Source organism: Odocoileus virginianus, chromosome 21 (genome assembly GCF_023699985.2).
Source record: "Odocoileus virginianus isolate 20LAN1187 ecotype Illinois chromosome 21, Ovbor_1.2, whole genome shotgun sequence".
Lineage (NCBI taxonomy): Eukaryota > Metazoa > Chordata > Mammalia > Artiodactyla > Cervidae > Odocoileus > Odocoileus virginianus.
Genome location: NC_069694.1, coordinates 17508681 through 17531757, shown reverse-complemented (window position 1 = coordinate 17531757; position 23077 = coordinate 17508681). Strand labels below are relative to the sequence as shown.

Here is a 23077-nt window from a genome sequence, read left to right as displayed (position 1 = left end):
CTTCTTCTCTTTATTGTTTCATAGATATTTTATTTTTTTTTCAAATTGGAGTTTTGTGGAACTCTGTACTAAGTCTATGTGCACCATTTTTTTTCAAAATTACCTCACACCATGTCTCTGTGTCATATTTTAGTAATTCTCACAGTACTTAAATTTTTCCATTATTTTTATATTTGTTATAGTGATCTATGGTCAGTGATCTCTGATATTACCATTGTAACTGTTTTAGGGTGCCCATGAACTGTACCCATGTAAGAGGCAAATCTAGATAGATGTTGTGTGTGTTCTGACTGTGTCACCAGCAGGCTGTTACCTTATTTTTCTCTTTCCTTAGGTCCCCTATTATTTCCAGAAACTACTCTATTGAAGTTAGGCCAGTTCATAACTCTATAATGGCCTCTAAGTGTTCAAGTGAAAGGAAGAATCTCATGTCTCTCACTTTATATCAAAAGCTAGAAATGATTGTGCTTAGTGAGGAAGGGTGGCCAAAAGCCAAGATACTGGGAAATTGACCTCTTAAACCAGTTAGCCAAGTTCTAAATCAAAGAAAAATTTCTTGAAGGCAATTAAAAGTGCTAGTTTAGTTAACACATGAGGGATAAAGTGAAACAGCCTTACTGCAGCTATGGAGAAAGTTTAGTGGTCTGGATAGGCAATCAAACAGGCCCCAACATTCCCTTAAGTTAAAGCCTAGTCCAGAGCAAGGGCCTAACTCTCTTCAACTCTGCAAAGGCTGAGAGAGGTGAAGGAGCTGGAGAAGAATAGTTGGAAGTTAGCAGAGCTTGGTTTATGTGGTTTGAGGAAAAAAGCTGTCTCCATAACATAAAACTGCAAGGTGAAACAACAAGTGCTAAAGTAGAAGCTGTGACAAGTTATCCAGAAGATCTAGCTAAGATAATTAATTAAGATGCCTGCAATGTGGATGAAGCAGACTAATGTTGGAAGAAGATGCCACCTGGGAAATTCATAGCTAGAAAGAAGCCGTTTCCTGGCCTCAGAGCTTCAAAGGACTGGCTGACTCTCTTTGTAAGAGCTAACACAGCTGATGACTTTAAGTTGAAGCCAGTGCACAATTACTATTCTGAAAATCCTGGAGTTTTTAAGAATTATGCTAAATACACTCTGTGCTCTATAAATGGAACAACAAAGCCTAGATGACAGAACATCTGTTGCCAACATGGGTTCCTGAATATTTTAAGCCCACTGCTGAGACCTACTGCCCATAAAGAGATTCCTTTCAAAATATTGCTATTGACTGACAATGCATCTGGTTACCCAGGAGCTCTGATGGAGATATATGAGGAGATAGATGTCTTCTTGCCTGCTAACAAAACATCCATTCTGCAGCCCACAAGTCAAGGACTAATTTTAACTTTCAAGTCTTTTTACTACTTATGTGTCCTATTGCCATAGGTATGATTCCACTGATGGACCTGGACAAAGTCAATTAAAAATTTCTGGCAAGGATTCAGCATTCTAAATAGCATAAAAACATTTGTGATTCTTGGGAGGTAGTCAAAATGTCAACACCAGCAGTGGCTTGGAAGAAGTTTTCCTGCCAACTTTGGGGATTCAAGAATTCAGTGGAGGAAGGAATGCAGATGTGGTGGAAATCGCAACAGAACTGCAATTCGAAGGGGAGCCTGAGGATGACTGAATTCCTGCAATCCTGTGATCAAACTTCAGCAGTTGAGGAGTGGCTTCTTACTGATGAACAAAAGAAGTGCTTTCTTGAGATGGAAACTACTCCTGGTGAAGAGGCTATGAAGATTGTTGAAGTGACAACAAAAGATTCGGACTATGATATAAACTTACTTGATTAAAGCAATAATAGGGTTTGAGAGGATTGACTACAATTTTGAAAGAAGTTCTATTGTGGGTAAAGTGCCATCAAACAGCCTTGAGAAATAGCTCATAAAAGAAGGAATCAATCAATGTGGCAAACTTCCTTGTTGTTTTAGGAAATTTCCACAGCCATCCACTCTTACAATCACTACCCTTCTCAATCAGAAGCCATCAACATAGAGTCAAGACCCTCCACCAGCAAAAGGATTATGACCCACTGAAGGCTCAGATAATGCTTAGTACATCTTAGCAATAAAGTATTTTTTAATTAAGGTGTATATATTGTTTTTTTTTGAACCATAATGTTATTACACTTAAACTACTACAGTGTAGTGTGAACATAACATGTTCTGTGGATGTGGCAGGGGTGGTGGGGGGCATGAGTGACTGGCTTGATTACAATATTCATTTTATTAAGGTGTTGTAGAACTGATCCAGTACTCTGTTTGAGGTATGCCTGCATTTAACTGTTATGAAGCTTGCTGTCTGTTCACCATTCTGCTTTCTAATTCTCAGGCACCTAATTCTCTATTGTGAAAATATATACATAAATAGAAGGAAACAATAGCATGAGAAAGACTAAAGATGTCTTAAAGAAAATTGGAGGTATCAAAGGTACATTTCATGCAAGGATGAGCATGATAAAGGACAGAAATAGTAAGGACCTAACAAGCAGAATAGGTGGCAAGAATACATGGAAGAACTATACAAAACAGGTCTTAATGACCGGGATAATCACAATGATGTGGTCACTCAGCCAGAGTGATGCATCCTGGAGTGTGAAGTCAAGTGAGCCTTAGGAAGCATCACTACAAACAAAGCTAGTGGAGGTGATGGAATTCCAGCTGAGCTATTTCAAATCCTGAAAGATGATGCTGTTAAGGTGCTGCACTCAATATGCCAGCAAATTTGGAAAACACAGCAGTGGCCAGAGGACTGGAAAGGGTGAGATTTCATTCCACTTCCAAAGAAAGGTAATGCCAAAGAATGTTAAAGCTACACTACATTTGTGCTTGTTTCACAAGCTAGCAAGGTTATACTCAAAATCCTTGAAGCTAGGCTTCAGCAGTATGTGAACCAAAAAAATTCCAGATGTACAGTTTGGTTTTGAAGGGGCGGAGGAGCCAGAAATCAAATTGCCAACATTCAGTGGGTCATGGAGAAAGCAAGGGTGTTCCAGAAAAAATATCTATGTCTGCTTTATTGAATCTCAAGAGCCTTTGACAGTGTAGATCACAAGAAAATGTGGAAAATTCTTAAAACTGTGGGAATGCCAGACCACCTTACTTGTCTCCTGAGAAATCTATATGTAGGTCAAGAAGCACTGGGCATGGAACAACTGACTGGTTCCAAACTGGGAAAGGAGTACCACAAGGCTATATATTGTCACCCTGCTTATTTAACTTACATGCAGAGTATGTCATGCAAAATGCCAGACTGGATGAATCACAAATTGGAATCAAGATTACCAGCAGAAATTTCAATAACCTCAGATATGCAGATGATACCACTCTAATGGCAGAAACAGAAGAGGAACTAAATGTCTCTTGATGAGGGTGAAAGAGGAGACTGAAAAAGCTAGCTTAAAACTCCCTTGGACTCTATGGAGATCAAACCAGTCAATCCTAAAGGAAATAAGCCCTGAATATTCATTGGAAGGACTGATGCTGAAGCTGAAGCTCCAATATTTTGGCCACCTGATGTGAAGAGCCAAATCATTGGAAAAAATCCTGATGCTGGGAAAGACTGAGGGCAAGAGGAGAAGGGAGCAGCAGAGGATGAGATGGTTGGATGGCCTCATTGGCTTAATGGATGTGAGTTTGAGGAAACTCCATGAGACAGTGAAGGACAGGAAGGCCTCAAGCACTGCAGTCCATGAGGTTACAAAGAGTTGAACATGGCTAGTGATTAAACTACAAAATAATGTATGTTTATGTGGTACAACTTTGAATTTCAGTTTAAATCCTCTTACTCCAGAATGTCAGAAACACATCCTTACTAGTGTCTATAGGATGAGAAATGCAATAAAATTATACCATTTTTAGGACCAACTTACACCAGGAGGCATAATGCACTAGATGGTTTATTTAGTTGTTGGCTGAGAGCAGAGAGTTGAGATAATTACCTACAGAGGGTTAATTTTGATAGATAAGTGAAGAAATAGATCAGTGTGTGATCTAGGGAGATTCTATCAGACATACCTTGCATGTCATCATCTATAGGACATAGAATGATACAGGAGGGAAAGAAAGTGAAACTCCGTGAGTATAATCTTTCTTTATCTTTAAAATTAAAAAGTTGAATAAATGATTCTAGAATAGTTTTATCTAAGTAGCTTCACACTTTGTGAGACTATAACAAAGTCAATGATTACCATTTACTTCACAAATGGAATATTTCCATCTCACTTTAACACTGAATTTGGTGGTCTTTAACTCACATGAAAATTGTACTGAAGCCCAGAGCTTAAATTCTTTTCTTTTTTTCCCCATATTTATGCATCTTCAAAACCAAGACAAAATTAAGCATTTTTTTATTTAATAGATATGTAAAATATGAAGTATAAAAGCTTATGTTATACAATACAATCCAAGTGGAAGAATGATTTTCCTCCTGCATTGGTAAAGCAATCTATGTTGCAAGTATCCCATTTGCCTCAACATCTGATATGTCACAAACTTTTGGATAGAGTTTGCACATTTTCCTGTATACGGGCTTGCTTTGGGTTAAGTCATCATGCTAAAAAGATCACAAAGGGTGGGCCCTCTTTTGAAATAGGAGAGAGATCTGCAAAATGCAATCAAGTATTCGGTTCTTCAAGAGTTTAGATTCATCAATTAAAGCACTAATTGGTCCTTAAAGAGATTATTGCCTTCAGGGCTGCAGGTGATTGTGCTGTTTCATTCTCAAATATAATAGGAATGTCACAACATTTGAAATTACCTGCCAACTCTCAGATAATTCCATAGACTCTGAAGCTGACATCTGAAGCAATCTGGACACAAACAGCTCATATTTTATGGAAACAGTACTCCAAAGCTTATCATTGTTTATATTTAATAACTAACAGAGATTAAAAAGTTTTTACTTACCTCCCAGTCACTTTATGGAAATAGATTAACTGTAGAAAGATGCATTTATTTCAGAAGAAGTTAATTAAATTTGGGTCTGTGAAATTATTTTAATATCTATATATCACCATCTTCCACAATTTTCAAAGTTCACAAACTTTTATTAATAAGTGTAACCTTCTTTGGATAAAGTATTGATATTTACTCTCATTTCATAGGATTTGAAGAGTCTATGAAACTTTATAAAAGTGTCATTCTTCTGTGAGCATGCCACAAAGAATCCATATTTTATGATTATGGTGAAAGTTAATTTTTTTTGCATGAAACCTAGTGTCAGCTCTGTAGCTTTCTAAACTGCAATGAAGTCATCACAGGGGAATATTTATTATCAGCTCTATTGGTCTCATTTCCTCTTAAGGAATCATTAGGCAATGGAAGAACTACTAAGATATGCATTTCACCTTTTTAAAATTATGTATGCATATAAATGATGTATATTACTGATTTTAACAAGAATCATTTTACTAAGGCAGATTCAAATAGTCCTGGAATAATGACTGAATATATAGTAGAGAAGCCAAATATTAGAGCTGAAAATAAAGCTAGAAAAATATTTGTTCACCTCTCATTTTAGGAACAAAGATGTTGAGATCACCATATTACTTTTTTATCTTTGAAAAGAGAGGCATTAAACCTTCTGAGAAATTGTTTTGCATGGTGGTGAAATAAAATGTTGTTTTCATTAAAATATAAATGCAACAGCAGTTCCTTTTTTTTATTTCTTCTTCTTTTTTTAAATCTGTGGGAAAATCTTCAGGGATTCTGAACACTAAAGGGAAAGTTTTAGCTTAGACCAGTGTTCAATGTAGTGTCAAACTTGAATGAAATTCAACTTGAATAGAATTCAACTTCACTCACTAAGGAATTTCTTCATAGAGACTATCCTAATAGAATAAATTTTCCTTTACTGGATTCAACTGTCTTAAAATTTCCTTGTTCAAACAACTATGTTATTTGATTAAAAAAATATTAAAATTTAAATATATATAAATGCAATAGCATTTATATGCTCTTGTCTTCAAAGACTGAAGACAAGGGTGTTTGCCTTAAAATTTTCTAATGCAGAATGGATAATGTTCAAGTAAATAGGTCAAATATACACTAAAAGTACATTGAAAGTGAAAGTATTAGTCACTCAGTCATGTCTGACTGTTTGTGACCCCATGGACAGTAGCTTCCCAGGCTCCTCTGTACATGGAATTCTCCAGGTAAGAATACTGGAGTGAGCAGCCATTCCCTTATCCAGGTGCTCTTCCCAAACCAGGGATTGAACCTGTGTCCCCTGCATTGCAGGTGGATTCTTTGCCATCCGGGCCACCAGGGAAGCCCCAAAATGCATTATGCCCCCCTTAGAAATATCCTTAATCATATAAAACTGAAGTGTCACCCAATTTGAAAAGGTTCATATATTCCCATTTATGATCCACTGAATTCATGAACCCAAGCTTATTAATCTCCCATTATGTTATTTCCTTCTGCAATTCAAACAGAAACTTAATGCTATTCTAATGGAATGTACTGTCTTGAAAAGTATTTTTTCCACTCTTGCAGACTGATTGATCTGATTAACAAAATAATAAAAAGGATACAACCAAACTGAATGAGGTTGATGAGACATGATATCAAAACAAAAATATTCAAACAGGAGTGTAAGTTTAGCAAAAGTATAGACCAGTGGAACACAATGGGGAACCCAGAAACTAACCAACATATGAAAATTTTATTTATAATATGTGTCAGGCTCCCAATTTAACTTTCCCCCTCCAAAAAAATACTGATTAAAACCCTCTTCATTGAGTACATGTGCATGTACTTTTCCTAATGATATGTCATACTACTTGGCATCTATCAGATTTCTATATATGTATGGGTCTGTTTCTTTTTTTTTTTTTTTTTCTTTTTTATTAGTTGGAGGCTAATTACTTTACAATATTGTAGTGGGTTTTGTCATACATTGAAATGAATTAGCCATGGATTTACATGTATGCCCCATCCCGATCCCCCCTCCCACCTCCCTCTCCACCCGATCCCTCTGGTTCTTCCCAGTGCACCAGGTCCGAGCACTTGTCTCATGCATCCAACCTGGGCTGGTGATCTGTTTCACCCTAGATAATATACATGTTTCGATGCTGTTCTCTCAAAACATCCCACCCTTGCCTTCTCCCACAGAGTCCAAAAGTCTGTTCTGTACATCTGTGTCTCTTTTTCTGTCTTGCATGTAGGGTTATCGTTACCATCTTTCTAAATTCCATATATACATGTTAGTATACTGTAATGGTCTTTATCTTTCTGGCTTACTTCACTCTGTATAATGGGCTCCAGTTTCATCCATCTCATTAGAACTGATTCAAATGAATTCTTTTTAATGGCTGAGTAATATTCCATGGTGTATATGTACCACAGCTTCCTTATCCATTCGTCTGCTGATGGGCATCTAGGTTGCTTCCATGTCCTGGCTATTATAAACAGTGCTGCGATGAACATTGGGGTGCACGTGTCTCTTTCAGATCTGGTTTCCTCGGTGTGTATGCCCAGAAGTGGGATTGCTGGGTCATATGGCAGTTCTATTTCCAGCTTTTTAAGAAATCTCCACACTGTTTTCCATAGCGACTGTACTAGTTTGCATTCCCACCAACAGTGTAAGAGGGTTCCCTTTTCTCCACACCCTCTCCAGCATTTATTGCTTGTAGACTTTTGGATAGCAGCCATCCTGACTGGCGTGTAATGGTACCTCATTGTGGTTTTGATTTGCATTTCTCTGATAATGAGTGATGTTGAGCATCTTTTCATGTGTTTTTTTAGCCATCTGTATGTCTTCTTTGGAGAAATGTCTGTTGAGTTCTTTGGCCCATTTTTTGATTGGGTCATTTATTTTTCTGGAGTTGAGCTGGAGGAGTTGCTTGTATATTTTTGAGATTAATCCTTTGTCTGTTGCTTCATTTGCTATTATTTTCTCCCAATCTGAGGGCTGTCTTTTCACCTTGGTTATAGTTTCCTTTGTTGTGCAAAAGCTTTTAAGTTTCATTAGGTCCCATTTGTTTATTTTTGCTTTTGATTCTAATATTCTGGGATGTGGGTCATAGAGGATCCTGCTGTAATTTATGTCGGAGAGTGTTTTGCCTATGTTCTCCTCTAGGAGTTTTATAGTTTCTGGTCTTACATTTAGATCTTTAATCCATTTTGAGTTTATTTTTGTGTATGGTGTTAGAAAGTGTTCTAGTTTCATTCTTTTACAAGTGATTGACCAGTTTTCCCAACACCACTTGTTAAAGAGGTTGTCTTTTTTCCATTGTATATCCTTGCCTCCTTTGTCGAAGATAAGGTGACCATAGGTTCGTGGATTTATCTCTGGGCTTTCTATTCTGTTCCATTGATTTATATTTCTGTCTTTGTGCCAATACCATACTGTCTTGATGACTGTGGCTTTGTCGTATAGTCTGAAGTCAGGCAGGTTGATTCCTCCAGTTCCATTCTTCTTTCTCAAGATTACTTTGGCTATTCGAGGTTTTTTGTATTTCCATACAAATTGTAAAATTATTTGTTCTAGTTGTGTGAAAAACACCGTTGGTAGCTTGATAGGGATTGCATTGAATCTATAGATTGCTTTGGATAGTATAGCCATTTTGACAATATTGATTCTTCCAATCCATGAACACGGTATATTTCTCCATCTGTTTGTGTCCTCTTTGATTTCTTTCATCAGTGATTTATAGTTTTCTATGTATAAGTCTTTTGTTTCTTTAGGTAGATATACTCCTAAGTATTTTATTCTTTTTGTTGCAATGGTGAATGGTATTGTTTCCTTAATTTCTCTTTCTGTTTTCTCATTGTTAGTGTATTCGTTGGCCAGTTCTGTTTTTTTACCTCTACATGCAAACCTTCAAGTTGCAAACTTTGAAAGATGCAAACGTGTGTTCACATGTCCAATCACTTAAGTTAGTTCAGATGTCTGATGTACCTTGTGAGGCATGAGCATCCTCTACAAGTGGGTGCGCTTTACAGTATAGGATGGTGTAGAGTAGAGTAGTACAGTAATTTTATTTCAAGCCCAGGATGTCCAGAAGCAAGCATAAAATCAGTACTGATGTAGCTGGTACTGCTAGGAAGAACCAACTGATAATGATGAAAAAAATGAAAATAATTAGGAGAGTGGAGCAAGGGGAAAATATGGTAATCATAGCTTGTTCTTATAATACTGAACTCCTTGCTCTGCAACAGGAAGAGCTTACTAATGAAGACCTGATGGAATTGCAGGCACAGAGAAAGGATGAAAGGAGACAAGAGGAAGATGTAACTGAACAACCAAAGAGATTCATCATGCAGGAAATGCCTAGGGGATTTTCTTTATTTGAGGAGGCACTGTTAGTGTTTGAGGCCAGGACCTGGATGCAGAACAGTACACAGAGATTGCAGCAGTGGTTCAGAATGCATTCTAGTGCTACCCTGTTGTCTATGATGAGAGAAGACCTAGATCATTTTGTTCAAGAGGGCAGACAGAATGGAATCCAGCAAGGAACCAGAACCTGTGAAATCAACATGCAGCATGAGTGAAATTGCAGCTTGCCTTCTATCTCTTATTGCTGACAATCCTTCAGCTCTACCATCTCCCACATCCTCTCCCTCCTCCAGTCAATAATTCTTGCCCGTTTACTCACTGCCAGCCCTTGTAGAACAGCTGTTGTACTGTACTACTAGACTTTTCAAGCTTCTATACTGTAAGGTCAAAAACATTTACTTTATTTTTTGTGTTTGTTTTTAATATATGCATTATTTATATGCAACTTACTACAGTACAGTACTATATAGCTGATTGTGTTAGTTGGGTACCTTGGCCAAATTTGTTGACCTTATAAATGAATTGAACTTACAAACGCACTCTCTGAACAGAACTCATTCTTACGCAGGGGACTAACTATAACACGTTATGCTACTTAAAAGGCAACCTGAAAAACTGATGCTGCATCTCCACTTTTCTTGGTCTTTTCCAGACTATCCTAGTTGTACACTTTTTCTTGTAAAATGTGTTCCTTTTGTTAAATGTCACAAAAATCCCTGCTTGGATATTTATCAGAGGTGTTTTATTGATCACTAATGGTGCTCTTTGATCAGTTGGGGAAAATGATGCTGTATAATATTAAGCCTTCTGAACATGAGATATTTCTTCAGTTTCTGAAGTATTCTTTGATGTCTTTCAGTACATTATTTTGTTATTCATTACAGAAAAATTCTTGTGCATTACTTGCTAAATTTATTCCCAAGTGAAATACAGTTTTATTGCTATTGTAAATTATATCATATAATCTGTTCTTCAAATATTTGTTGCTGATCTTCAGAAATAAAATTGGCTTTTTAAATCATATCCAGTGAGCCTTCAAATCTTCTCAATTATTTATAATGAATTGTCTGCATATCTCTTTGTGTTTCCATGTAGAAAATCATTGATGACAAATAATAACAGTTTTATTTTCCTATTTTTGTTTCCAATGTATTTATCTAATTTTATTTTCTTATTGGACAGTGTAAAGCCTCCAGGGCAATACTAAATACAAGAGGAAATAGAAGGTATACTTCACAATTTTAGAAGAAATGCTTCTAATTTGTGCTCATTTAAGTTGTTGCTTATCAATATTTTAAGTTGAATGTGTAGCACTTATCAAATTATAAACATTTTCTTTTGGAATTCCCTTGTGGTCCAGTGGTTAGGGCTTCATGCTTTCACTGCAGGGCACTCAGGCAGTTTCTATCCCTGACCAGGGAACTAAAATTCTGCATGCTGCATGATGCAAGTTTTCTTCTTCACTATTTTCTTTTATTTCAATCAACAGTTAACATTGTATTCAATGAGCAAGGAGCAGTTTCAGTATACTGAGATGATATACCAATAAACAGAATAGGTCAAATGCCTTGTCCCTCTGAAACTTACATTCCAGAAGACCTAGTTCACAAATAGTTTCTTTGTTGATTTGTCTTGGAATACATATCAAATTTTATAAGAACCTGTTTCTCTCTCTTTTGAGATGATCACATTTATTTCCTTCAATCTCTTAATGGAGTTAATAACAATTAAAAGTAAAATATTTACACATTCTTGCATAGCTAAGAAAATCATAGTTCAGTAAGCATTGGCTTTTTAAAAATACATTGCAAAAATCGACTTGCTGACACAATGAGATCAAGCAAATGACCTCAGTAGATCTGGGAGATAGTCACAGAAGGATTTTCCTGCATCATTTCAATGCAAGTCCAAATTCACAGATACTGTATGATAGTTCATTTATGATCAGGAACAAATGTGTCTGTGGTGTGTCTGCACATGCATGTGTGTATAATTTCTGTCATTTAAAAATGACACATCCTGGACTTCTAGGACAATATGGCAGATTTCAGAATCATTCTGATTCATTAAAGCATATATTGGTGGCCCAATCAAGAGTTATTGACCTGTGAAAATGTTAAACACAAGGACAGATCTCTACACCCCTGATCCTCAAAATAAGATTTCACACCACTTCTCTAGATGACCATTCCCCTCTCTTCATTTTCTTCCTTTTATTTGCTAAGCTACATTTTGAACCTACTTTTATTCCAGACTAAAAGAGCTGACTGTATGATGACATTAACTTACCAATTGCCTTATTTTCTAATTTGTGATATTGGAAATTTTCCTGAATTTGTTTAGGAGATATGCATCTATATTCATGTATCAAGTAAGCCTATAATTATAATTTCTCACATTATTTTACTAGTATTGATAATCAAGGTTATATTAGCCCCATAGAATGAGATGCAGAGTATTCACTCTTTTTCAGAAAAACATTTTTGATATGAGCCTGGAAAATTTGGGAGATATATGCTTTAATGCCTGGCCTTTCTTTGTAGAGAAGATGTTAAAATATGACTCCAAAAAGTTTAATAAATATAACAATATTATCAGGCTCTCAAATTCATATGAAGACAGATTGAATGTTAACAAGTTAGATTTTGTTATAACTATTATTATCTTATCAAATATATCACCATAAACTTTGATAGTACTTTTTATTAGCCTTATAATGCCTGGCACACTGTAGTTTAGTTCAGTTTAGTTGCTCAGTTGTGTCCAACTCTTTGCAACCCCATGAATTGCAGCACACCAGGCTTCCCTGTCATCACCAACTCCCAGAGCTTACTCAAATTCATGTCCATGGAGTCGGTGATGCCATCCAACCATCTCATCCTCTATTGTCCCCTTTTCCTCCCACCTTCAATCTTTCCCAGCATCAGGGTCTTTTCAAATGAGTCATCCCTTCACATAAGGTGGCCAAAGTATTGGAGTTTCAGCTTCAGCATCAGTCCTTCCAATGAATATTCAGGAATGATTTCCCTTAGGATGGACTGGTTGGATCTCCTTGCAGTCCAAGGGACTCTCAAGAGTCTTCTCCAACACCACAGTTCAAAAGCATCAATTCTTCAGCGTTCAGCTTTCTTTATAGTCCAAATCTCACATCCATACATGACTACTGGAAAAACCATAGCTTTGACTAGACGGACCTTTGTTTGCAAAGTAATGTCTCTGCTTTTTAATATGCTGTCTAGGTTGGTCATAGCATTTCTTCCAAGGGGCAAGTGTGTTTTAATTTCATGGCTACAGTCACCATTTGCAGTGATTTTGAAGCCAAAGAAAATAAGGTATGTGACTGTTTCCTTTGTTTCTCCGTCTATCTGCTATGAAGTGATGGGACCGGATACCATGATCTTAGTTTTCTGGTTGTGTAAAGCCAACTTTTTCAGCTCCTCTTTCACTTTCATCAAGAGGCTTTTTAGTTCTTCTTCACTTTCTGCCTTAAGGGTGGTGTCATCTGCATATCTGAGGTTATTGATATTTCTCCCAGCAATCTTGATTCCAGCTTGTGCTTCCTCCAGCCCAGCATTTCTCATGATGTACTCTGCATATATGTTACATAAACGGGTGACAGTATACAGCCTTGACATGCTCCTTTCCCAATTTGGAGCCAGTCTGTTGTTCCATGTCCAGTTCTAACTGTTGCTTCTTCACCTCTGGACAGGTTTCTCAAGAGGCAGGTCAGGTAGTCTGGTATTCCCATCTCTTTAAGAATTTTTCACAGTTTTTTGTGATCCACACAATCAAAGGCTCTGGTGTAGTCAATAAAGCAGAAGTAGATATTTTACTGGAATTCTCTTGCTTTTCTGATGATCCAATAGATATTGGCAACTTGATCTCTGACTCCTGTGCCTTTTATAAATCCAGCTTGAACCTCTGGAATTTCACGGTTCATGAACTGTTGAAGTCTGGCTTGGAGAATTTTGAGCATTACTTTACTAGTGTGTGAGATGAGTGCAATTGTGTGGTAGTTTGAATATTCTTTGTCATTACTTTTCTTTGGGATTGGAATGAAAACTGACCTTTTCCAGTCCTGTGGCCACTGCTGAGTTTTCCAAATTTGCTCACATATTGAGTGCAGCACTTTCACAGCATCATCTTTTAGGATTTGAAATAGCTCAACTGGAATACCATCACCTCCACTAGCTTTGTTCATAGTGATGCTTCCTAAGGCTCACTTGACTTTACATTCCAGATGTCTGGCTGTAGGTGAGTGATCACACCATCGTGATTATCTGGGTCCTGAAAATCTTTTTTGTACATTTCTTCTGTGTATTCTTGCCACCTCTTCTTCGTATCTTCTGCTTCTGTTAGGTCCATACCATTTCTGTACTTTATTGAGCCCATATTTGCATGAAATATTTCCTTGGAATCTCTAATTTTCTTGAAGAGATCTCTGGTCTTTCCCATTCTATTGTTTTCCTCTATTTCTTTGCACTGATCACTGAGGAAGGCCTTCTTTTCTCTCCTTGGTAATCTTTGGAACTCTGCATTCAAATGGGAATATCTTTCCTTTTCTCCTTTGCCTTTTGCTTCTCTTCTTTTCTCAGCTATTTGTAATGCTTCTTCAGACAGACATTTTGCCTTTCTTTTTCTTGGGAATGGTCTTGATCACTCCCTCTTGTACAATGTCACAAACTCTGTCTATAGTTCTTCAGGAGCTCTATCAGATCTAATTCCTTGAATCTATTTGTCATTTCCTCTGTATCATCATAAGGGATTTGATTTAGTGGTCTTCCCTACTTTCTTCAGTTTAACTCTGAATTTGGCAATAAGGAGTTCATGATCTGAGCCACAGTCAGCTCATTTTTGTCTTGTTTTTTTCTGGCTGTGCTGTCCATCTTTGGCTGCAAAGAATATAATCAATCTGATTTTGGTATTGACCATTTGGTGATGTCCATGTGTAGAGTTTTCTCTTGTGTTGTTGGAAGAGAGTGTTTGCTATGACCAGTGTGTTCTCTTGGCACATCTCTGTTAGCCTTTGACCTGCTTTGTTTTGTTCTCCAAGGCCAAATTTGCCTGTTACTCCAAGCATCCCCTGACTTCCTACTTTTGCATTCCAGTCCCCTATCATGAAAAGGACATCTTTTTTTGGTGTTAGTTTTAGAAGTTCTTGCAGGTCTTCATAGAACCATTCAATTTTAGCTTCTTCAGCATTGCTGGCTTGAGCATAGACCTGGATTACTGTGATATTGAATGGTTTGCTTTGGAAACAAACAGAGATCATTCTTTCATTTTTGAGATGGCATCCAAGTATTGCATTTTGGACTCTTTTGTTGACTATGAGGGTGGCAGGCCACTGCTGACCCAGACCATCACAGGAGAAACTCAAACACAGCTCTGGCCCCGTCTGTGGGGTCTCTGGATCCCGGTGTGCACAAGGCTTGTTTGAGCCCTCTGAGGGTCTCTGGCAGGTAAGGGGTTTATTCTAAAAGTGATTTCGCCCCTCCTACCGTCTTGCTGGGGCTTTGCCTTTGCCCTTGGACATGGAGTGTCTTTTTTTGGTGGGCTCCAACTTTCTCCAGTCGACGCTTTTTCAGCAGCAGGTTGTAGTTTTTGAGATCTCTCAGGAGAAGATGAACGCACATACTTCTGCTCTGCCATTTTCCAGGTTCGGCCACACTGTAGTTAAGATGCTCTTTTTATGTAAAATGTTACTGACTTGTGAATTCTTTTTTCTTTTTCCTGGTTGATGTTTTAGAGGTTTGTCCACTGTTTTAAGTCTTGCCCTCCAAAATCAACTTTTGATTACTTATTTCTGTGCTAATTAAATTTCATATTTTATTGGTTTCTTATTTTATTCTTTATTAGTTTTCTTTACAACTTTTGTATTTATTGTATTTATTTTATGCTACCACCGCTATCCATTCTGTTCCACCATACACAGACTTGAAATTAATCTTTGATTCCTCCTTATGACCTACCCATATATTTTACCTTATAAATGTCTCTCCAATCTGTGCTCTGCTCTCTTGTATCCCAAAAGGTCCTATATAAATACTAATACTTCACACTGATTTATCCTTTCCCCCTTCACTCCATTAACTTCTCTTCAACCAGTAAAGATTGCCCTGGAATCTAAACCATTTCTTCAAGTATTTATTATACTTGTAATTTCTCATAATTTTGTGAATTATTTGATCAATACTCTCTTAAATCTTCAGGGGAATGGACACCCAGTCTGTCTTGCTCACCATTTATAATACTAGAATTTGGTAATCAGTAATTTTATTTTAAATGAATAAATAAATCAAAACATAGGCAAATGAATTTGACTACTGGATAAAATTATAGAGACTCAGACTTTGGTCTATAAAATACATTTTAATTCAAATAAATTTTTTAAAATGCTGTGTTCGGGAAGCAGTTTATCAGTCACTTGGCAGAAATATTGACAGAATATTCCAGAACCAAATGATGATTACACGGGTTTGTCTTATGATTACTCCAATTTGAATACATTAGGATAAGCATTAAATAATGACAGTAAATAAATAAATAAATAAAAATAGAATTGAAACATTTGCAGCTTTGGGAGTGGTTTAATTTATTCCACTCAGAGTATTTGATATGGTGTGTATTTTTCATTTATTGAGAAAGTAATTACACCCACTATATATATATATATATATATATATATATATATATATATATATAATATATATGTTGACTGAAGTGTGTAATCTCTTTGTGTAGCCTATTAATTTAAAAAAGTTATTTCATTTTCTTTCTGATTCAAAACTCTATTCATTGGTAGATAATAGATGATAAACTGTTGGTGTGGCTTGTATGGTTTTGCTGTGCATTCTCAAAAAGTTACCATTAGAAACATTAAATGATACATCTATAGAACTAGACACACTCTACTGATGAAAAGAATAGAGGGTGTTTTGTTTTACATTATTAATGTAAGACTCATTCATAAATCATTTTTAAGGTAATTGAAAAGTAAAATCAAAGTAAGAGTTATAGCAGAGTGTATAATGAACAATGGGAGTAATGGATAATGTTTAGAAAATCTCAGGAAGATTGTTTTGATTTCCTGACTTATGTCACAGCCTTTGGGAAATCTCTAAAACTCTCACAGGCATCATGATGTAAGTGAAATAAACTCCTGTACTTTAAAATGTTGTGAATGAAATTGTTAGGTTACTTCTCTAAAAAAAAAAATCAATAAACCCTTTTAATAATGTGGGTCTAGCTATTACCACGCTAGTAGTTGGAAAAAAAAATGTTACCTAAGGGAATTTTTTTTTCCTTTTCTTTTTTCTATTCTAAACACTTTGGAAATAACATATATTGGCTCTTCAAAGGTCAAAAAGCATTCCCTCCATGTCACATGCTCGTTTCTAGAACTAGGGAAATTAAAACAGGCCAACACAGCAGTACAATTTATTTGTGAAAAAAAAGTGAAGATTGTATCTCATATAATCAGATTACATGCAAATTATGTCAATTGGCTTATTGAATAACCCATGATCCCCCTTTTTTAACAGCAGAGAATATGACTTTATTTTGTGAACATAATTCAAGCTTTCTTTCTTAAGTAGAAATTGCTTACTCTTTCAACAGAGAAATTATCATTGTGGATGAATAATGGTATCTCTATAATTCCATTTAATGAAACCATTTACTTTCTGTAAGTCCATGCTGCAATTGATAATTCCATGAAACTAATTCCATGGACCACTGCCCTCATTGAAAATATGATCTAGAGAGAGTGAGACTTACAAACAATTAGAAAAAGATTCTGTTTTGAAGAATGGGTAAGGGCTCTCAATAAAAGGTGAGTGTTGTGAAGACAGAATTGGAAGCTATATTGTGGAAAAGTTTCATAAGTGATTGACTCAAGGAGAAAATTAAGATGAGGAAGTGTAAAGATATTCTAGTTTTTTTTCCCTCTTTTTCACTTTAAATCTAAATTAGATATTTTCATTTTTTTTTTATTACTACAGCAACATCTCCAGGATAATTAAAAATAGACACCAGCATATATTTTTAAATTGTTTTAATATTTTACTATTTTGTTAGATTGTAAGCTCAATGAGAAAATAGACCAGGAAACTATAGTTTCTGCTATAACCTTGATTCTCACACATTTTTGACAAACAAATATTGAAAAAAGAAAGAAGCCCAAGTGTCTAATATTTAACAGAAAATTACTAATTAAAAACTTTAATCAACACAAGTATATAATTGTGCTTTATAATTTTTGGTTCATTTATTTCCATGCATTGTATTATTTGTTACATAGCATGTGGATCAATAAATTATAAATTATGGGAATATTTAGATGACTTTTATGAAGGAAACTAACAGGAAAAAAACCCCCTCATGACTGCAGTCTATTATAGTTTCTTCAAAAATTACCTCTTCTGATGCAATGATGATAAAAAGAAAATTCCAACATAGTAAGTCTAATAATAGTATTTTACCTTTTGGAGTATTTGCTATGGTTCTGGCATCAATTCAGTTTAGTTCAGTTCAGTTCAGTCGCTCAGTCGTGTCCAACTCTTTGTGACCCCTTGAACCACAGCACGCCAGGCCTCCCTGTCTGTCACCAACTCCCTGAGTCCATGCAAACCCATGTCCATTGAGTCGGTGATGCCATCCAGCCATCTCATCCTCTGTCATCCCCTTCTCCTCCTGCCCTCAATCTTTACCAGCATCAGGGTCCTTTCCAGTGAGTCAGCTCTTCACATCAGGTGGCCAAAGTATTGGAGCTTCAGCTTCAACACCAGTCCTTCCAATGAACACCCAGGACTGATCTCCTTTAGGATAGACTGGTTGGATCTCCTTGCAGTCCAAGGGACTCTCAAGAGTCTTCTCCAATGCCACAGTTCAAAAGAATCAATTATTCGGTGCTCAGCTTTCTTTATAGTCCAACTCTCATATCCATACATGACCACTGGCATAGTTCTAAGAATTTCACATCAATCAATTGAATACTCACACAACTATAATAACTTGGTAATATGAGTCTATTCTTACAGATGAGAAAACTGAAATATAGGTGACTTAATTAAATTATCTATAGTCACCAGCTATTCAGTGATTGAACTAATATTTGAGCCCAGAATGATGGATTCCAAAGTCTGCACTTTGCATTATTATATAATTTTATAATTAAAGTAATGGTAACTGTAATGATGATCATGATGACAATAGTTATAAGTAAATAACACTTATTGGTCATTTATTTTCTGTAAGCTATAATGCAAAGTGCACTTTTTTTTGCATACTTTGTGAATGAAAACCCAGAAAACTTAAAATAGTGTTAATCTTATTATCCTCATTTTACTAATGAAGAAGCTAAAGTGTAGTGTGCTCACATTTACGCATATAGTAATGCCAAAAGTCAAACATTAATTTCATTTGAGTTAATGCTAACATAATTTTTAGTTAGTAAAATATGCTCCTCTGAAATTGAAAGAATTCCTAAAATTGCACAAAAATATTGCACCTTATCGTGAAGTCAAGTGTTAATACCAAATAAATCCACTTTGATAAAGGTATAGCTTGATATCAATGGCAGAATCATATTCTTTTAAAAAAGGAATGTAAGCTACATGTTATGAGAACAAGTATTCCACTTTCCAGTTCCTTGCAATGTCTTATACTTTAACACTCACATACTTGCATGCACACATAAACCTGGTGAGTGAATCTCTAATTAACATGTATGTGAAACATAATTTAATTTTCTATTCATTTCCTCTAAAAACAATTCATTTACTTATATTTATATATTTTAATTTTTTTTGATGGAGTCAGAAAAGCTTAATGAAAAAGTGGACTTAAAAAATAAAAGGACAGGACATAAAACCAAAGAAGCAAATTGTAAAAGACATTAAAATTTTCTCATTTTAACATCTCTGATATTTCTGTCACTCTACATCTCCATCAGTTTTTTGCAAGTCACTCTATTCTATTTTCAGAAGGTTGTAATTGTTACAAATGTCTTCCATATTAAAAATTTAAATCTTGATTTCTTAGTTTGTACATTTTATACAATTATTCCCTTTGGGATAATATAAAACAAGATTATTCCTTCTTCTATAACTATCATCTTCTTAGGTAGTTAGAATAGGAAAGAGGAGTCCAGAATGGTGGTGGCTAAAAGACAAGGAAGGGAAAAGCCCTTGAAAATAGAACAAAGGAAGGTCCGAGGACCAGAGTGAGGACCTCAGGTAGAACAAACAGCACTCCTGGCTGGCCCAATTTACATAGGGCAGGCCCAGGGGGAGGAAAAAACATATAAAATGAGGAGCCAAAGGGCCGGGGGTCTCTCTCCCCCTCGCCCCGTATGCTGGCACTCTCCCCCACTCTCTTCTCTTCGCGTCTTTGGGTCGGCATACCCTCATGCCTCAAGGATGGGTTTTCCTGCTATTTTCTAAATAAAATAGAGCTGTAACATGGAGCTGTAACGCAGATCTGACTAAGAGCTATAACATGGTCTGTTCGAGACCTGAGAGCTGTAACATGGTTTGGCCAAGAACTATGACACGCCGAAGTCTCTAAGGTCCCTCGCTTCAATTTTTTGTTGAGATGAGACAGAACCAAGGAGAATACACTCATCTGACAATCTTAAAACTAACTTTTTCCTCTTGAAAGAATCACTCCCAATTTTTTAGCCTTGAATTTGAGCTCTCAGTTTTACTTCTTTCTATCTGGAGATTATGTGACTTTACTTTTCTGTTCCCAGAATTTAAATTCTACACTGTAATCATACCTTTTATTATGAATATATTTGAACAGATGAATAACACAACTGACCAACAAGAAAAACAAATAGGAAAGAGCAGATGATAGAGCTCTGAATTGTGCCATAAAACTACAGTGTCCAGAGTGTCATTGTAGAATGTGTAATGTCTACTATTCATTATAGTTCCTCCGTGATGTGAGTCTCTTTTTCTTTAATCCAGGGTGACTGACTTGACCAAACTGAGAAGGCAACATCGTGTGAACCGGAAACCTGGGTCTCAATTTCATTCCTGCGCTTTGAAGTTCTGTCTAGGGCTCAGCTGAGCTGCAGAGAATTGAGCTGAGCTGCCAGGTGTGGGACTAACTGATTAAGACAAGTCAGAACGAGAGGGCAGTCAAATCGTTAATTGCTTCCTGAAATAATGTAAGGAAGAGGCTAAACTGAAAAAGGCTTGGACTTTTCCTTTTTCCTTGAAGGCTGAGGGCCAGATGGATCAGCACAGATCTAAGGGGTCACCTCACTGCTGGAGACCCAACCAAAAGTTTCTTGCAGTTTTATGGGCCTGGAGTTCAAATGAGTGCTGGAGGTGGGAGGGACACAGGGAAGACAGACAAAAGTAAGTACTGAGTCAGAGTGGAAACATGTCTTCAAAGTGTACTTTTCCTGTCTTGCTCTAAATAGAGGTCTTGCCAAAGATCTTGGCTTCTGCCTTTAGATAAAGAGGCCTCTGAATGGAGGCACCAGGGGTGGAAATGCAGATAAATTCAAGAGCATGGTGGGGCCTGTGCCCTTGACCGCAACTCACTTCAAAGGCTGCAAAGCACTGGCTATAACCCAAGTCTGGAGCTTGAAGGGCAACTTTTCCCTCAGGCTCATCAGGAAATGCCTTTATAATTGCCTATGATGGGGCCTTAAAAAATCACATACAGATTTTGGCAGGGGTATGAAAACAAGACTAAGATAGCCCACTAAAGGAAGAGGAACTGACTATGGTGAATATAAATGAACCATCTTCCAGCCAAATTGGCTGCAGGCTAAACTGATGCTTGAGTGAATGCAACTGAACTCAGCTGAGCTTGACACAGGCTAGCACCTTCCACCTAAGCCAATTTCAATTTATCAACCCAGGAAAGGATAAATTAAAGGAGTGTTTCTAAATTTAATGTTTTTGGCTTTGGTGTGTTTTGCTTTGTTACACACACATGAAAGTTAAGTGACACAGACAATCAAAAATCTTGAGATATACTCCACTACTTTATTTACAACCACCTAATCATACTGTTATCCAGGGTAGTATTTCTTGGTTTTACATTTCCAAAGCTATTTTAAAATCAGTGTCCTGTGGCTTTCATATATTTGTCTCTTAAATTTCTATGGTTTTTACTAACTTCAACATCACTTTAGATACCTTCTTAATTTTTTGTTTGTTTGTTTCTCATATTTAACTTATGCAACTTTCCCAATTATCCAACTTTTCCATCACATCTTCCCTCCATGTCTCAGGGAAAGAGATAAGTTAAATAGTAAAACATTATACAATATGTATTTCCAATGTTAAAGCATATTAGTCCAAACTTGTAAGTAAATAAATATTTTACACATTTGCATATTAAGGAATTTCAAAGATGAAAATGTAGGGAAAAAATCAGTTCAGTTCCTCTCAGAAAAATAAAGCTCTCTGTCTTAGAATAAGAAAGTGAAAGTAAAGTCGCTTAGTCATGTCCACCTCTTAGTGACCCCATGGACGGTAGCCTGCCATGGGCTGCAGGCTATGGACAGGCTACGGTCTACAGGGTAAGGACAGAGGACAGCCTCCTCTGTCCATGGGATTCTCCAAGAAAGAATACTGGAATGGGCTGCGGCACCCTCCTCCGGGGGATCTTCTGGACCCAGGGGTCAAGTCTGTGTCTCTTACATCTCCTGCATTGACAGGCAGGTTCTTTACCTCTAGGGCCACCTGGGAAGTCCTATACACGGTCTTAAATTTGGAGGCGTGCCTAGGGTAGTAATATTTACAGATTGTCTAGGCTTAATCCTTGTTTCAGTACTCATTTTCAGCAAAATCATAGGTCAGTTCTTTATCTTCCTTCACTTTATTTTCATTTGTAAAGTTGAAGTGATATTAGTACCAGAGGGTTAGTATGATGATAAAATGTGATGATACATTCAGAGAGGTGATGCCAAAAGAAATGCTGTATCTGTCTTTCATGTTTCTACTTGTGTTATCCTCAATGGCATAGGTTCTTGAGGGCTGGGGTTCCTCTGTTCAACTTGAAATCCCCAGGATCCCGTCAGATGCTGCATGCTTCTTAAATCTTTGTGGAAGGAAGTAAAGAGAGGAAGAAAAAAGGAAGGAGTGATGAAAAGCAGGAAGGGAAGGGACGGAAGGAATTGAAGAACAAAGGGGAAAGAGAGGGAGAAAATAACAGAAAAAAGAATTGTGATTCCGGAATGTCTATGAGAAATATCAGCATGTTTATTCAAGTGCTTAATGCTTGTGATGTAAAAATTGTAAACCACTAATGAGATCATTGAAGATAAAGAACTCCATATAATTGGTAGATTCCAGTAATCTTTGTTAAATAATTTGGGATTATCAATGGGAGAACGGAAGAGTAGACATCAACTTCCTAGATCTTTGGTTTGGGACTAGGATATAAAGCAGTGTATATTGGAGCAATTTGCAAGAGCAGTAGGTAGGTCAGGAGGAAATATACCTATCATTCCTCTCAACATTCTTACTTGACTTGCCCAGTTTACATCCCACACCCAATCACTATATTTCCTTTTGCCTACACAACAAATCTTCTGTTTTGACAGGGATCATTTCACTAATTTTTTAAACTGATCAAACTTTGGTTTGGAGAGTCTATCTTTTTAATAATTTGTGATATTTTTCATTGTTATCCTTATCTTTCTTTCAAAATAGTTTGCTGTTATTTTACTACCTTCTTGCAATGGATGATTAGATAATTTGTTTTGTCTTCCTTTTAAATAAAATATATATGTATTTGA

The 23077-nt window shown here is 36.5% G+C and overlaps 1 pseudogene; it reads left to right on the top strand.

Moving 5' to 3' along the window:
* Window positions 1–392: 392 nt before the first annotated feature.
* On the top strand, window positions 393–2085 carry LOC110139641 (tigger transposable element-derived protein 1-like; annotated as a pseudogene).
* Window positions 2086–23077: the final 20992 nt, after the last annotated feature.